This window comes from Dama dama, chromosome 20 (genome assembly GCF_033118175.1).
Source record: "Dama dama isolate Ldn47 chromosome 20, ASM3311817v1, whole genome shotgun sequence".
In the NCBI taxonomy this organism is placed as follows: domain Eukaryota; kingdom Metazoa; phylum Chordata; class Mammalia; order Artiodactyla; family Cervidae; genus Dama; species Dama dama.
The window spans coordinates 110,439,736-110,456,074 of NC_083700.1; the positions used below are offsets into that span (position 1 = coordinate 110,439,736).

General features: G+C 46.1%; 1 long non-coding RNA gene across 1 annotated transcript; it reads left to right on the forward strand.

Annotated features, from left to right (window-relative positions):
- The first annotated feature begins 7,759 nt into the window (after positions 1 to 7,759).
- On the forward strand, positions 7,760 to 14,441 carry LOC133040400 (uncharacterized). Its single transcript, XR_009688954.1, has 3 exons — positions 7,760 to 7,926; positions 8,420 to 8,650; positions 13,647 to 14,441. It is a non-coding gene; the product is annotated as an uncharacterized LOC133040400 (long non-coding RNA).
- The last annotated feature ends 1,898 nt before the right edge of the window (positions 14,442 to 16,339 follow it).

A 16,339-nucleotide genomic window follows, 5' to 3' on the forward strand; every position in this document is an offset into this window, starting at 1 on the left:
GGCAGATTCTTTACCATTGAACCACCCTGGAAGCTCTAGGGAACAATTAACGTGCTTAATAACCAAGGGAAAGAAATGAAAATAAAATGGAAGCTTGGAAACAGTGATATATATATATCAAGAGTCAGGCTCAGCTCAATCTTAGCTTTCTACCTCCTACTGCTATTCATTTTTGGAAACTTTGGGGTCAAAGAGCAAGTTTAAAAATACAAGGAATGGGACAATTGTGCAATAGTTGCTCAAAAAATTCACCAGGAGTCCCTTGTAGGCTGGATCTGGATGAAGGGGTTCCTACAGCGAGTGGCCCCTGGGAGGACGATTTTCGTGGAGTCTTCCAGGCCTACGTTCCAAGGCCCCCAGGTTCCTGTGACCGGAGCTGTTGAGTCCTTCAGTTCCTCTTCGGGACACTAGATGGCGTCCAGGCAACGATTAGGGCCCAACAATGAAGGCTTGGGATCTGCAGCCTTGGTTTGGCTGGGGCTGCCCCCACGATGACCCCAGAGAGGTGGGCATTGTCATCCTGACTGTGGGCAGGAGATCAGAGAGGGTCAGCGGGGTCGCATGAGGACCTCATGGCTCTAAGTCCACATCCAGCCTGTGAGCAGGGCTGGGAAGCAGGCGAGGGCAGGGGCTCAGCGTGCTGCCCGCTATGGAGGAGCCGGTCTGAGCCGGTCTCTGCAGCCGTCAGCATCGGTCTCACTAGCCTGGGAGATGACGGGCTTGCAAAGCCCGATGAGGCCTTGTGCTCCCAGTGGGCTATCCTGCATCCCCCAGACGTTTTTAAAGGATGCTTTAATGATTTGGTGGTGTTCAGTCGCTCAGTTGTGTCTGACTCTTTGTGACCCTGTGGACTGTAGCCTGCCAGGCTCCTCTGTCCGTGGCATTCTCCAGGCAAGAATACTGGAGTGGGTTGCCATTTCCTTCTCTGGGGGATCTTCCTGACCCAGGGACCCATCTCTTGGGTCTCCTGCATTGGCAGGCGGATTCTTTCCGCCTGAGCCACCAGGGAAGCCCTTGCATTAATAGTAATGACACCTATTAAAGCTCTTTCCACCGACTAAGCCCGGTTTTGAGTTCTTTCCAAATGCCGACATCTTTAATCCTCACAGTAACGCTATGGGGGACTGTGTCATCGTTGTCATTTTACAGATGAGGAAACGGAAGCTGAGGAATTAGAGAGCTTGTCCAAAGTCACACGGTTAGTAGATGACAGAACTGGGATTCAGACCCAGAGCTCCTGGCCTGGAGTCATTACTCTTTGTCATTTGCTGATGATTTTGACATGACCAGTATGGACAGATTTGTTCAGTTCCATTCATTTATGGACCTGAGGGTTCTCTCCATGGCCTTGAAGTTACAGCATCAGAGTGGACCCACCTGGAGAGTGGGGGCAGGGCCTGTGGGGAGGCCACTGACATATCTGCCAGTGGGGCGTCACAGCTGCTCCCCCAGGCTCGGCCTGCCTTGCATGAGTCCGTCAGACCGTTTTCTAGAAGATTCCTGCACATGAAGCAGAGTGCTACAGCTGTTTCTGAACAGACTTAATTAAGATCAGCAAGATCGTCTTTTGTGAACAGTGTGAAGGCAGAAGATAACGTTACCACGAGGAAGGACTCCTTTCTTGCAAAGACTTCACCTCTCGCATCACTTTTAAGGTCAGAATAACTTTTCAGACCTCCAGGGGATAAAGCAACTGATCCCCTCTCCTAGGAAGTTTCTATGACTTTGAACAAAGCTGTCAAATTGCCATTCTTTTGTTCTCAAGAAATTAGACCTACCTTAACCCCAAATGCCTGAAGGTTACATTTGCACTGGTGATTCATCTCATTAAAGTGAGTTATTTCTTAGCTAATGATGCCAAGTTTTGGACATGAGTTGGGTCTTTGTGCAAATATTGAAAGGGAACTAAAATGAATTCCACAGCCCAGTACTATCAGGTCAAGCCATTTAAAGCCCTTTAATTCTGGTAAAACTTTACCTGGTGACAGGCTGAATGTGTCTCCAGAGCCCTGTCAGGGCAACTCAGGGACAAAGTCCCACCAGCCAAAGGCACTTGCCACAGACTGGGACATTCTGGGCTCAGTCTGGTCCCTCCGCCCAAAGGCCCCTGGCTGACATGGATGGAGTTTCCTGCCCTCTCAGTTCTTTCCAAGAATAACAAGCAATCATAAGGCAGCTTGGGGACACCTTCTTATACCTGGCCTTTGCCTAGAGACTTGAACTAAGGAGAATTTAGACCAATTTTTCCTTTGCTGTTGGTGCTATAATTAAAACTATTTTCTCTTTCAACTTGTTTTGTAAGCATCAAATTTAAACGCCTAGCTAGATCATGTGAGACCAGCAATTCAGGATGTTTGAAACGGTCCTCAGATTTTAGCTAAATTGTCACGTTCTTAGAAAAGCCTCCCATGACCAAGCCCTCCCAGCCCCTCCATCATTCAGTCAAGTTCTTCTGTGATCCCCTCCCTGCACTGTGTTCTTTTCTCTTAATAACATCTTAGTTTGTCAGCATACACTGGCGTTTGTGATTATTTGATCTGTGCTTCACCCCCTCCCAACCATGGACAATACACTAAGCACCATGCTTGCTTTTAAAGAATAGTTAGGAGATATTGTTGAACCTCCAAACATCAAGCACTTGAATTACTAAAAGGAGAATAAAAATAAATGTGACATTTCATTAGAGAAGAAGAAAAAATTATCCACACAAGTCAGGCCCTGGTCACATGATAGGCTGATTAATTACATAGTGGCATCTATATCCAGTGGGAATTTTGTAGTCATTAAATTAGTAGTATAGAAGTATCAGTAGAAGTATCAGTTGACTAAGAAAGGTGCTTAACTTATCTTTTGAAATAGCAGTTTATAAAGCAATCCATGAGTCCATCAAAAATTACAAAAATGTGGGACTTCCCTAGTGTTCCAATGGTTAAGAATCCATCTTCCAGTGCAGAGGATGTGGGCTCAGTCTCTGATTGGAGAGCCACATGCCACGGAGCAGCTGAGCCTGGCAGCACACTGCAACTAGAGAGAAGCCAGCACACAGCAACGAGAGATCCACGTGCCACCACTAAGACACGATGCAGCCAGAAACAAATACAAAAAAGTTGACATTTTACAAAATTGTGTGTACGAGATAATGTGTGAAAGCATAGACTCTAGAACATTAGGAGCTCTTCATGGCACCAAACACAAACAACAACCTAAACCCCTCCCCCTGAACAATGTCTACAGGGCATTTTAAGTGAGGTTGGACCCAGGGGATGGCTTCAAATGGAGGGAGAGATCTTGGAGATGGCTGGGAAGAGACTTGTCTCTGGGGGCCTCTCCTTGGGCAGTGTGGTGGCAGGGGCGTATTTCTTCCACAGGAGCTGATTGTATCTGGGCTCTGTCCAGCTGCATCTGTCTTTCCTACCAGGGAACAGGCTCCCTCCCCACAACCTCAGGTGGATTCCACCACCTTTCAGGCTCTCTTCCTACTGAAGAAGTCTCATTGTATTATTAAGATCCAGTCCTGCTCACTAGTTTCAATCTCACATTTGATTTTAAAGTTCTGAGCAGGCTTTAAATGGGCCTTGGGTCTGGCCTCCTTTCTTCCTGGTCTGGGGTTGGGGCATTAGGGAGGGAAATGTCCCCTTCTCTACATGTATGTGTGGACTGACTGTCCCCTCCTGGTTTGGTGGAATCATCACTCCTTTTTATGGCAACCCCCTCTCTCTGGAAGCAAGGTGTTGGACCTGACCGTTGACGGTCTGTCTGCATGGAGAGTCATGAGTCCCATTTCTTCAGCAGGCACCCACATGCTGGCTCTCATGTGTCCAGGTACGAGTGGTCCAGCTAAGACTTGATGCCCTCCTCTACTCCTCCACTCCCACCACTGTGATCCACCTCATGACCTCCTGCTTCCGAATCTCTTGTCAAGTAGCTAGTCCTCTTAGACACTGGCACTTAAGCCAGTGTGGTTTCGGCTCTTCAAACCCAGGGTTTTCTTGCACAAAAGGCAGTCAACCTTGACTCTCCCAATCCTGTCCATTTTCAATGGCAGGAGCCTCTAGCCAGTTTGGCTTCTCTTTACATGTGGACAACAGAGAGTTTCATGCTAAGCCTCAGCTCATCTCTGATGGTGGCCCTGGAGAGGTGTGTCATCTTCATGGCAAGTGCTGCATTCTTAAGCAGCTTCAGAGGCCAAGGAAAGATCTTGTCAGTATCTTACACCCATTTCCTTCTCCAGAGGATCTTTCTGACCCAGGGATTGAACCTATGTCTCTTACGTCTCCTTCATTGGCAGATGGGTTCTTTACCACTAGCGCCACCTGGGAAGCTCCTATGTCTCACCATCCTGTTTAATTCACAGAATGGTCCAGTCTGTGTCTTCCATTTCCCAGATCTAATTCATAGAAAGTCCTTCTATGAACTGAGTTGAAGACTGTCATCTTTTAACTTCTCCCCAGTGACTCTGGGGCAAAATGAATTATTTGATTAAGTGAAGAATACAGAACTCACTTAAGACTAAGAGCATTTCCTTGGAAGCATTGGACATTATTATAAAAAAAAAAAAATGAACCAGAAATAAACATAACTAGGGTCCATTTATGTTGATTCAGCTGTCTTAAAAAAAGATCACATACAGTCAGTGTTTATCTACAGGGCAGCAAAAACAGCCAACACTGAAATTAATTATTTAAGCAATAGCATCTCTGAGTTGCTTAAGTGATATTTATGGTACTTTGCCATGGCAACTACTCTTGTTTTGAATATTATTAAAAGTCTATCACGCTGCAGTAGTGGACTTCTGGTTTAAAACTGTAACAGGCTAGCAGTCCCTGAGTCTTTGCCAACTTGCTGTTAAAATTCCTGTTGAAGACGGAGAAACTAGGATTACAGCAATTTGGCTGTGGGCTGGCTGGTCACGGGGACCCTTGGGCAGATGGATGCTATCTCCAGAGGGGACAGCTGTACCTGCTCAGGATCTGATGAGATGCCATTTCTTTACAGATGAGTTAGTTTCCTGTAGCTGCTGTAACAGATAATCACAAACTGAGTGGCTTTAAACAACCCACACAGTTATTATATTACAGTTCTGGAGGGGCATCGTAAAGTAGGTTAGCAGGACTGTGATCCTTCTGGAAGCTCTAGAAAAGACGCTGCTTCCTTGCCTTTCCAGTTTCTAGAGGCTGCCGGCATTTCTTGGCTCATGGCCCCCTCCTCCATCTTCCAGCAGCACAGACTCTTCAAATTTCCCTCCGTCTCTTTCCCTCTCTTTCTCTCTCATCTTTGCTTCTGTTTTTATAAATCTCCTCCTCTGACTCCCCTGTCTCCTTCCCATAAGGACTCCTGTGTTTACATTGATTCTACCCAATAATCCAGGTTAATTTTTTCATCTCAAAACCTTTGACTTAATCATATCTGCTAAGTTCTCTTTTGCCATTTAAGGTCACGCACTTACATTTAGGAGATCAGATCATAGACATCTTTTTTTCTTTGGCGGGGGGCGGGGGGGTGGGTGGGTGGGTATTACTCAGCCCACCACACATGGGTTCAGATTTCCTGTTCTGGAAATGTCAGGATTTCCTGGGAATGGACTCTGAGAAGCTTATCCCCATGGAAACCTTAACAGCCCCCTTAGGACCAGTCTGTCCCCTTCTGCCTTTGAACCCTTTCTCCTCCTGCACCGTGGACTCATCTGCACCCACGTGCCTGCCTTGAGTGTGTTAGCCTGTTTTGTGCCTCTGTGTTCTTACAGATACCTCCCACAGCTGACATGTCCACCCCCTTCTACCCTGGGTGGGCCCATACTTCACTGCAGAATCCTCTTGCTTTTGGCCACAGACCTGGCTAAGCCCTGCCCAGCTGCGGGACAATGTCAATGTATTAATAATAAAGAGAACTCAAGTGGCTTCTTGATCTAATAAATAACCTTCCTGTCTTATCGAAGTCATGCATAAAATTTGTATAATTGCATCATGGTAAATGAAATGCTCTCTGTGACCTCTTACAAGTCATTTCCACCTCTGGAATCCTATTTTGATTTCAAATGCATCCATGAGTTTAATCAAGGGGCTTGAGAGACTGCCCACTGCTGGGGCGCAGTCACCTAGGGATGACATTGTTCTGACTATGAATCGTTACCTGAGGCCTCATTGCTGATTATTAAATTGGTGTTTATCAAGGTGCTTCTAAATTGCCTCACCCCTTGAAGATTCTCGGGGGAGGCTGGATTATGAAACGGCAAAGCACATTGATCCCAGCAGCCTGGCTTGGGGTCATAATAAAATGTGAGCTGTTGTGCAGGGAGCCCTGGGAGAAACCCAGCATCAGTGGGAAAACCGGCTTCAGTGAAGAGCGGTCCAGGTGCTCTGGATAACGGCAGGGCCGGCTTCTCCATCAGGCACAAGCGGAGCTTGCTCAAAGCTCATCATATGCCAGGGGGCCCACAAAAATAGTGCAATTTCTTTTAAACTCAGAAGAAAATAAACTTTTAGAGTCAAAGATATTTTAAGTTTTGTTTTTTGTTCACATCAGAAAAAGAGTGAATTTTTTTAGTGTCTGTATTAGTTTGCCTGGGATGTCATAACAAAATATCTGGGTGGCTGACTTGACTGACATTTTCTCACAGTTCTGGGGCTGGAAGTCCAAGAACAAGGTGTCAGCAGGGTCAGTGTTCTCTGAGGCCTCTCTCCTAGGATTGTAGATAGCCGCCCTCTCGCTGATGTTTCACACGGTCTTTCCTCTGTGAGTACGCACACCCCTGATGTCTCTGTGTGTCTTTATGTCTTCTTACAAGGACAGTGGTAAGATAGGATTGGGGTCACCCTTGTGGCCTCATTTCACTTTAATTACCTTACTAAAGGCTCTATCTCCAGGGACTTCCCTGGTGGTCCAGGGGTTGAGAGTCTGCCTGTCAATGCAGGGGTTTGGTCCCTGGTCCTGGAAGATTCCACGCACTGTAGGGCAGCTAAGCCCATGCACCACAACTCCTGAGCCCACGCGCTCTGCCTACAGCCCTTGCTCTCCAACAAGTGAAGCCACTGAAATGAGAAGCCAGCACAGTGGGACTAGAGAAAGCCCACGGGCAGCAACGAAGACCCAGCATGGCCAAAAATAATTTGTTTTTTCTTTCTCCAAATACAGTCACATTCTGAGGTCCTGGGGATTAAGGCTTCACCATGTGAATTTGTACGGGTGAAGGTGGGCCATACAGTTCACCCTATAACCAGGGCCACAAAAATTGTGTTAGGATGGGATGGGCCGTAGAAGTTGTGGTTTGGCTCCTGTGACAGCTGACTGCTTTGGTTTCCGCAAGGAGGCGGGTGGAGCAGGAAGGTATCTGGGCAGAGGAGGCATTCGAGAATGATCAGCGGCCCTGCAGCAAAGGTTTCAATGCATTTACCAGCAGCATCCTTAGCTACTTTGTTGGCTGAAGCTCAAAAGAACACAGGACTAGCAAAGCACGTTGCAGTTCATATTTCACCTTCTCCTTGAAGGATCTTACAATTTACTGGGCCAGCTATAAAAAGAGAAATTTTATACACTGGACTCATTACACATTGAAGTCTTTTCTACAAAACTGTGGAGACCTGAGCCAGAGCCTCTGCTGAGCTCAGGAAAGGAAACCATCAATGTGTTTCACAGGCCCCACAGCTGATGAGAAAACAGCAGGGAGCGTCCCGGTGACTCAGGATGAGGCAGGCACCCGGCCCAGAGCCTGATTCACTCCGGCCGGGGAAGACCACATCCTTCCTCCCGTTTCTGCTTCTCGTTAAACAAGCTGTCGTGTGTGTTCAGAGTTCTGCAGACGTTCATCACCTCCACAGACATTAAAGGAGACTTTCTAACGTGGAGGAGTGCGTGCTGTCCCCAAGGTCAGCGAAAGCCAGCCAGAAGGTCACTGCAAGGAGAAGAGACAGCCGTGCTGCCCAGGGGAAGGTGGGAACTGAGGGGGTTACGTCACCCTCTTGGCCTCGGAGGCTGCACTGATTGTCTCACAGGACTGGTGGGAGGAGGAAGGAATCTTGGGAGAGAAGGTTCTAGCAAAATACCCAGTGTGGTACTTGTGAGATGTGTGCCGTGCTGCCGTTCGTGTTCGTTCTTTCTGGCTGTGCCCGGTCTGTGCTGTTGCATGGGCTTTCCTCTAGTTGCCGTGGGGGCTGCTCTCCAAGTGTGTGGGCTTCTCACTGCGGTGGCCTCTCCTTTTGAGGAGCCACGGGCTCTAGGGTGTGTGGGCTTCAGCAGTTGCAGCTCCCAGGCTCTAGAGCAGAGGTTCAATAGTTGTGGAGCAGCGGCTTAGCTGGGGACGACACGCGGGATCTTCCTGGACCAGGGACCGAACTCATAACTCCTGCATCGGCAGGTGGATTCTTTACCACTGAGCCACCAGGGAAGCCCCTGATCATGTTCTAGCATGCTCTCTTCCATCTAGGGGCAGGGCTCAGGCCGAGTGGCCGCTATGTACAAGGGGTTGTATGTGACCGGATGACCCACCGTGAGAAGATTCCCTGAGCTGCTTCCAGGAAGAAATTGGGGGTTGACTTGCCTCTGCCACTGGAGAAGAGGTGAGGGCCTTCTGCTGCCGGTTCAGTGGCCAGACAAACGAGACGAAGTCAAAGGCCTTCGGGGATGTTGGCAAGGCTTGGTGGTTCCTTCTACCCAGGTGAGCCTCTGGGAACAAATGCCTCAACCCAGACCCACAGCTGAGCTGGCAATGATCTCTAACAAGTAAACTGTTAAAGAGAAACCTGTTAAGACTAGTAAATAATTAACATAGTTCATGGACATGCTCAGCGGAGCATTTCCGGGGCATTTAACCATTCATAGTAAATGTTCATCCACATCTTTAGATTATAGACTCAGATAATGAGATCAAACGGACCGTCAAAACTCCCAATATTGCTTTCCCAACCAGTTAAGTCAGAATAAAGTCTTAAACTCTTCAGAAGTGCTTTTTAAAAAAAATAATTGGCTTTCTTTTGTTTTTAATTTTTTTATTGAAAGCTAATTGCTTTACAGAATTTTGTTGTTTTCTGTCAAACCTCAACATGAATCAGCCAGAGCATTTCTGCTCCGATAGGTGGGAAAACTTATTTACAGAGTGACGGGAGTGAAGGTGGAATTTGCCCTCCATCACAAAGCATGGAAAATTCTTTGTGATGAATCTGTGTTTACCACAAGGCTGGCGATTCCCTCTGGAAGCTTAAGTACAACTCTGCTGCCAGGTTAATGATTAAACGAAGCAATTTTCAGCTTAATTCAGTAGGATAGCCTGAGTTTGGGTGCACAGACAGGAAGCTGCACCTGTGAAGGGGTAGCCCCGTGGTTTCCTGGATACTGAAACTCAAGCCCAAGCACCCTGAGTTACGGTGAGTGCTGGGCAGCCTGCCATCAGCCCTGGATGCTCTCCCCAGGCCTTCCCACTTTCTCTAGGTGTCAGAGGAGCTTCTTCAAGAGGGTCCCAGCCATGTAGACTCTACCTCCAAGAGAGCGATTTCATACGGAGGGAGGCATGGCCAGACAACAACCCTGAGCTTCACTTGCCATTCTGAACCTCGCTTGCCCTTGATTCTGGGGTTCACTCCCAGACGCGTGACTCTGGGAGGCCAAACTGTGGGAGGGAGGAGAGGCAAATCCGCCCCAGCTCAAGAGATCTGGTCGTTGCTACCTTGACCTTCCGAGCATCTTCTTGCCTTTCGAGTCAGTAGGATCCGTCTGACCCTTTCCCCAAACTTGCAGCACAACCTCCGTCTCAGCCTGCTCTCCCCACAGCTGGGGCTGCCCCTTCCCCGTTGCCGTGCAGCTTCCCTGGGGTCCCAGGGTGACTTCCTGGGAGATGAAGACCACATCAAATACAGGGAGATGAAGGGAAACCCCCTCCCTGCCTATCCCAAGCTCTAGCATGCTGGACAGGAGCCCAGCAGGCCTTCCTCTGTCCATCTGTCCATTTGCTCACTGCAGGCTGCCACGCTGTTTTGCAGGACTGGGTGAGAAGCCGGACGTGGACAGGTGGCCTCTCCTTCCTCTTACCCAGACGCTTATTTCCAGAGCTTATAGGTAACAATTGGCCAGGATGAGTCTAACCAAAGGCTCTGGGCACGAACTTCACTTGTGCCCAGCAAAGAGCCTGCCTCAGTGTTTGAGGGAGCCAGAATGTGTTTATGGGCAGGAGGCCTCCTGATAGCTTATTTAGAACAGTCTCCTCTTTTCCTGCCTCAGTGAGACCTGCTCAGCCTCCCTGAGGCTCTAAGAGTTTCTTGTGGTCAGACAAGTCCTACCAGATTAAAAGTGCAGGCAGAGAGCCCGGGGCGTTGGAAGGACTTCCAGGCAGAGCCTCTTTGCAATTAAAATATTAGTTTTAATAGAGGAAGGAACTGTGTCGCATGGGTAAAGACAGATGAACATCGTCCGTGGGCCAACACGTGGTTTAGGAACAGATTAATGGTGCTGGCAGGATCAACTCTACTAGGGGAGAAAATTCAGGCCAAGAATTAGGCCACTTGGCCTGGTGTGGAGCTGGAGGGAGGCTGCTATATAGCATAGGGAGCTCAGCCCGGTGCTCTATGATGCCCTAGAGGGTTGGGATGGGGGCGGGGGGAGGGAGTTTCAAGAGGGAGGAGATACATGTATAAATATGGCTGATTCACTTCTTTGTACAGCAGGAAATTAACACAACCCTGTAAAGCAATTATACTAAAATAATTTTTAAAAATGGAAAAAAAATAATAAAGGTGAACTTCCCTCCTCTCATTTAGGGCTGCAACGTGGAATCCCTGAGAGTGGTGAGATTGGCAAATAACCCCCCAGCTGCACTGCAGTGTGTTCCCAGATTTGAGGGAATGGTGACCAGGGTTCCAGGAGGGAGAGGTGGCCCCTGAGATCACAGCAGGAAATACTGACTCAGAGAGATGTGTTCCAGAAATGTGGGTCCCGCTGAGATTCAAATCCAGCCAACAGTGATTCTACCGCAAATCTCTTGTCTGCTTTCATCTCTATGGATTTCCATATTCTGGACATTTCATATTAATGTTCACACATAGGAGGTCTTCTATGTCTGCATTTCTCACTGAGCATAAGTCTCCAAGTTCTTTGTCACTGCATGATCAGGTCTTGGGTTGGGGGTGTTGGTCCCTGAAACAATAAACACAGCTACTAGTAGGTTATCATTACCCCCATCTCTCTTCCATTGTCAGGGGTTTGGTAGTTTCTTAAGGGCATAATGATTTAGTAGCTGGACACCTGCATATACAATTTTTTCCTTCCTGTGGTTTAGCTTGGATTTTCACATTACCAATTGCATAATAATTAATGCAGAGGGTTGTATATAAACAAAACACAAACAAAAACCTAAGCCTGAGTCTACTGTACTTTGGTAGCTCAGCTGGTAAAAAATCTGCCTGCATTGCAGGAAACCTGAGTTCAATCCCTGAGTTGGGAAGATCTCCTGGAGAGGGAAAAGGCTACCCACTCCAGTATTCTGGCCTGGAGAAGTCCATGGACTGTATAGTCCATGGGGTCGCGAAGAGTCAGACATGACAGAGATTTTCACTTTCACTTAAAGACTATCAAATGTAACCTGGATGTCAACCAGTTTTCTGACTGGGGCTAACTCTGCCCAGAGCCAGCTAGGGGTGGAGTGATGCCACCTTGCATTGTGTGGAGTTGTTTTGGACAGAGGTGTGTGGTTCTCCTCCATTCGTGGTCAGGAGCCTTCCCTGAGCTCAGGTCTGCAGCCTCTCTTGATCCTCTTTTTGAAGAGCATTGACAGGACAAGACTGATTCTTCCAGAATTTAACCTCAGCAGTGTCTCTGCAGCTCCAGAACCTGTTCTTTAACTTGCAAAATTTAGACATTTCATGTTTTCAATTGTCCCAAGATTGATGAGGCTTTGGGAAACTGATTTATACTAACTACACTTAGTGGAGCTTGACTTACAGCCAGAAATTTGGTTAATTTACTATTGGGATTTGTACCAGAATAAGACTTGGCAATGCTGTTGTGATATCTCCAAGACTTGGAGCTTAAAAGCAACAGAGCTGTTGTTCTTGTTCCCACAAAGGCCACTGCAGGTGCTTCCTCTGCAAGGTGGCTTGGAGCCGCCTCCACAGTCACTACCTTGCTTTGATTGTGGGGACAGGGGAAGACCCTCCTGAAGTAACACATGCTCTGCCAAAGCAAGTCATGTAGCCACAACTAGACCGCGAGGAGCAGGGAACAATTCTTGGACTGTCTGGAAGGAAAGCAACTGGAAATATCGGAGAGGAGCATTGATGCCTTCAGAGGAAACCACCCATCTCACAACTAGAATCCTCACATCTACATTCCCTCCAAATATTATGGTAAAGCACCTAAGAAATAGGACTTAGAGGGCAGAGGTCAGTGGGACAAAACTGCATGACAGGATCATCAGTAATCAATACCATCATCAATTTCAGTGACGTTTCTTCTTATTTTTTTAGATTTTTGGAAGCATGCTGGTTTCCTTGATTATATTTGAGAGATACGCTAGTTTTACTAGAAAAACTCTTCTCTTACCCCGAAGTTATGTAGTGGACCTCAGAGCAGCTCTTTATAAGCTAATGGCAGTTCCAAGTTTTGAAGATCTCATGTTCCCAAGTAAAAAAGTAATGATTGTATATATCTCAGGATTTCCTGTGACTCAGTTTGGGTTTGTCCTCTAATTAGAGGACAAAGTATTTTTGACTTATTTATCTAGCTTAATATTAAATATCTCAACAGATGGTGCTCATGAAAATTTCTTCATTGATAATTTTATAGTTGAAGAAAGAGCATCTCCTCTTCCTTTTTAGTTAGCTTAAATTACCATATATCTTCCTTCATTGTATTTAATTACTCTGTTTTATGCCTAATCATACTACAATGGGTTATTCATCCTCCCTTTGATATTTAAACATTTTTAAAGTTTTTGATGTTTGTCCACTCTTCTTGAGGCCTTTCCTTTGCCACATGGAGCACAACTAAGGGTAAATTAAAATGCACAGTCTCACTGAAACAACACAGTGATGGAAAGAAAGTGAAAGTGAAGTCGCTCAGTCGTATCTGACTCTTTGCGACCCCCTGGACTGTAGCCTACAGGTTCCTCTGTCTATGGGATTTTCCAGGCAAGAACACTGGAGTGGGTTGCCATTGCCTTCTCCAAGCATTTCGAAATACCTGTCTTTTCTTTCTTTTTTTTAAATTTATTTTTAATTTGAGGAAAACTGCTTTACAGTGTTGTGTTGCTTTTTGCCATACAACAACACAAATCAGTCATATACATATGTGTGTGTGTGTGTGTGTGTGTGTGTGTGTATCTCCCCTCTGTCCCTCTTGAGTCTCCTTCCCCTTCCCCATCCCATCCCTCTAGGTCATCACAGAGCACCAGGCTGGACCCCCTGTGTTATATAGCAGCTTCCCACTATTTATCTATTTTACACATGATAACTGGTCTTTTCTTTGAAAAGACTTACATCAGATGGAAGCTTCCTATCCATGAGCAAACCTTTATAAACTGTGCTCTGGCCACAATCTTCACTGAGATTTCTAAGGCTGCTTATACAGTTCAAACCTCAGGAACTGATCTGAGCCTTCATCTTAAAATATGAGGATCATCAAACCCAATAGATTTCCTTGGCAAATTGTCCATCGTTTTTTTCCAGAATGAAAATGATCATAAAAGAACATTTTCTTGGGACTTCCCTGGTGGCTCAGTGGATAGGAATCCGCCTGCCAGTGCAGGAGACATGGGTTCAATCCTTCGTCCTGGAAGATTCCTGGAAGATTCTAGAGCCTGTGTTCTGCAACTAGAGGAGCCACCACAATGAGAAGCTCACGCCCCGCAACAAAGAGTAGCCCCTGCTCACTGCAACTAAGAAAGCCCACATATCAACGAAGACCCAACACAGCCAAAAATAAACACACAAATAAATACTTTTTAGAAAGAACATCTTCTTGCTTCCCTGGGTGCCATTTCCCAGTGGGTCACAGTGCGACGAGGCTGGGCAGGGGGGCACATCTTCCCAGCTGAACTCTCTCTCCTGCTCGTAGTGGTGTCCTTCAGCAATGGCTAATGATGGTAGCTTCTCAAGGTGTACCTTAAGATCATAACCTCTTTTCAGACCAGCTCAAGTTGTGGGTTTTATAGCCAAACCATTGTTAATTGAAGATGAGTCCTCCTGGCATCCACATGAATAGCTGCTTAACCTGACCAGCAGCCCATATCCAGTGATGCCATGCAAGAGCAAAGAGATGCCAGCAACTTGTCGCCAGAGCAATTGTGACTGTTCCCAGTGATGCACGGTAGCTCTTGACCTCAGCACCCTTCACTGCGTCCTTGAGCTTCAGTCCTGTTGTTATGTCTGCATTAAAAACAATACAAAAGCTTTTCAGTGTCTCCATTCCTGTTGCTCTGTCAGTTCAGTTCAGTCACTCAGTCATGTCTGACTCTTTGTGACCCCACGGGCTGCAGCAGGCTTCCCTGTCCATCACCAACTCCCAGAACCTAACCAAACTCATGTCTATCAAGTCGGTGATGCCATCCGACCATCGTATCCTCTGTGGTCCCCTTCTCCTCCCGCCTTCAATCTTTCCCAGCATCAGGGTCTTTTCCAATGAGTCAGTTCTTCGCATCAGGTAGCCAAAGTATTAGAGTTTCAGCTTCAGCATCAGTCCTTCCAATGAACACCCAGGACTGATCTCCTTTAGGATAGACTGGTTGGATCTCCTTGCAGTCCAAGGGACTCTCAAGAGTCTTCTCCAACACCACAGTTCAAAACCATCAATTCTTCGGTGCTCAGCTTTCTTTGTAGTCCAACTCTCACATCCTTACATGACTACTGGAAAAATCATAGCTTTGACTAGACGGACCTTTGTTGGTAAAGTAATATCTCTGCTTTTTAATATGCTATCTAGGATTGTTCTGTCAGCTCCTGTCTAAGACCCGATCAGTGGGATCTCTGAAATGTTGCCTTTTGAAGAGCAAGTCTTCCTCAAACCTGTAAGCCCCGCAGCAGAGTCCTGAGAGTAGTAAGTGCTCAAAAAATGTTTGGTGAAAAATCCAACTTCTAGGATGAATCATTTGAAATTGTCACTATACAACTGCTTTTTGATCTACAAAAATAACAATTTGATATGATTTGACTTAATTCATAGATATAGCACTTTTTATCTGATTAAAATTTTAATATATATTATTCTTAATACCTCTCACAATTTTTCCTAAGATAAAATATGGTTTTCTGAAAATTTTGAGCTTGGCCTCTTCTTAGAGCCATTTTATTCTTTTTCTGAGGGCTTCCCAGGTGGCTCAGTGGTAAACAATCTGTCTGCCAACACAGAAGACACAGGAGACTCTGGTTGGATCCCTGGGTTGGGAAGATCCCTTGAAGGAGGGAATGGCAACCCACTGCAGTATTCTTGCCTGGAGAATTCTATGGACAGAGGAGTCTGGTGGGCTATAGTTTTTAGGGTCACCAAGAGTTGGACACTACTGAGCCAATGAGTAATTCTTTTCCTGAGTAATCTATGCTTTGTATAATTTTAAGGTGTGAGAAAGACTCTACCATACGAATTTTTACACTGTGTAATATCTTTTGATGCAACACTTGGTGTCTTTCTTGTTCTAAACCTGAAACAACTCAAAGAATCACAGAAATCAGGTCCAATTTCCAATCTGAAATCATGTAGCCCCTCCTGTAACTTCTCACTAACACAGCCATAAAAACAGCAAAATACTGAAACTCATTGCAACATGAAACACTCGTAACGAACAGGCATCTTATAATACCAAGATCCTGGAGGAGTTGACATCAGTTTTAACACAAAACAGAGCTGGGTAAAACTGAACAGGCAAATAAACACAAGCAATTCTAGAGAGTCAATGATGATACTCCCAGGCTTCTCTGGAACAAAATCAGGAAAATTTTTTTTTTTTTTAAATCACTCTATCTCCTAATTTAGGGATGTAGTGTGGTCAGCTACTTCTCCCCATTGGGGCCTGTATTTTCCTTTCCCCACCAGCTCTCACATCTACTTCTCCCAGAAGGGCAATGAATAGGCAGGGAGGCTGGACGGTAGGGGAGCAGGGCATTTTGGGAATTGTAGGCAGACAAGAAGAGAAGTGGTACATTTTGGGAATTGTAGTCCTGAGGAATGTATTATGATAATAATCAGTGACGATATCTATGGAATGTTGCCTATCCATTAGGCATTATATAGATTGCTTGGCTTAAATTATTCAGGAGAGTATTAACAAATTCCCACTTTTCATTTTCCAGCAGTAGCTGCTGTTAATTAGTTTTATTGCTTTACTATTGGAAGTTATCTGGATTCTTTCCTTCCCAACCATTCTAAA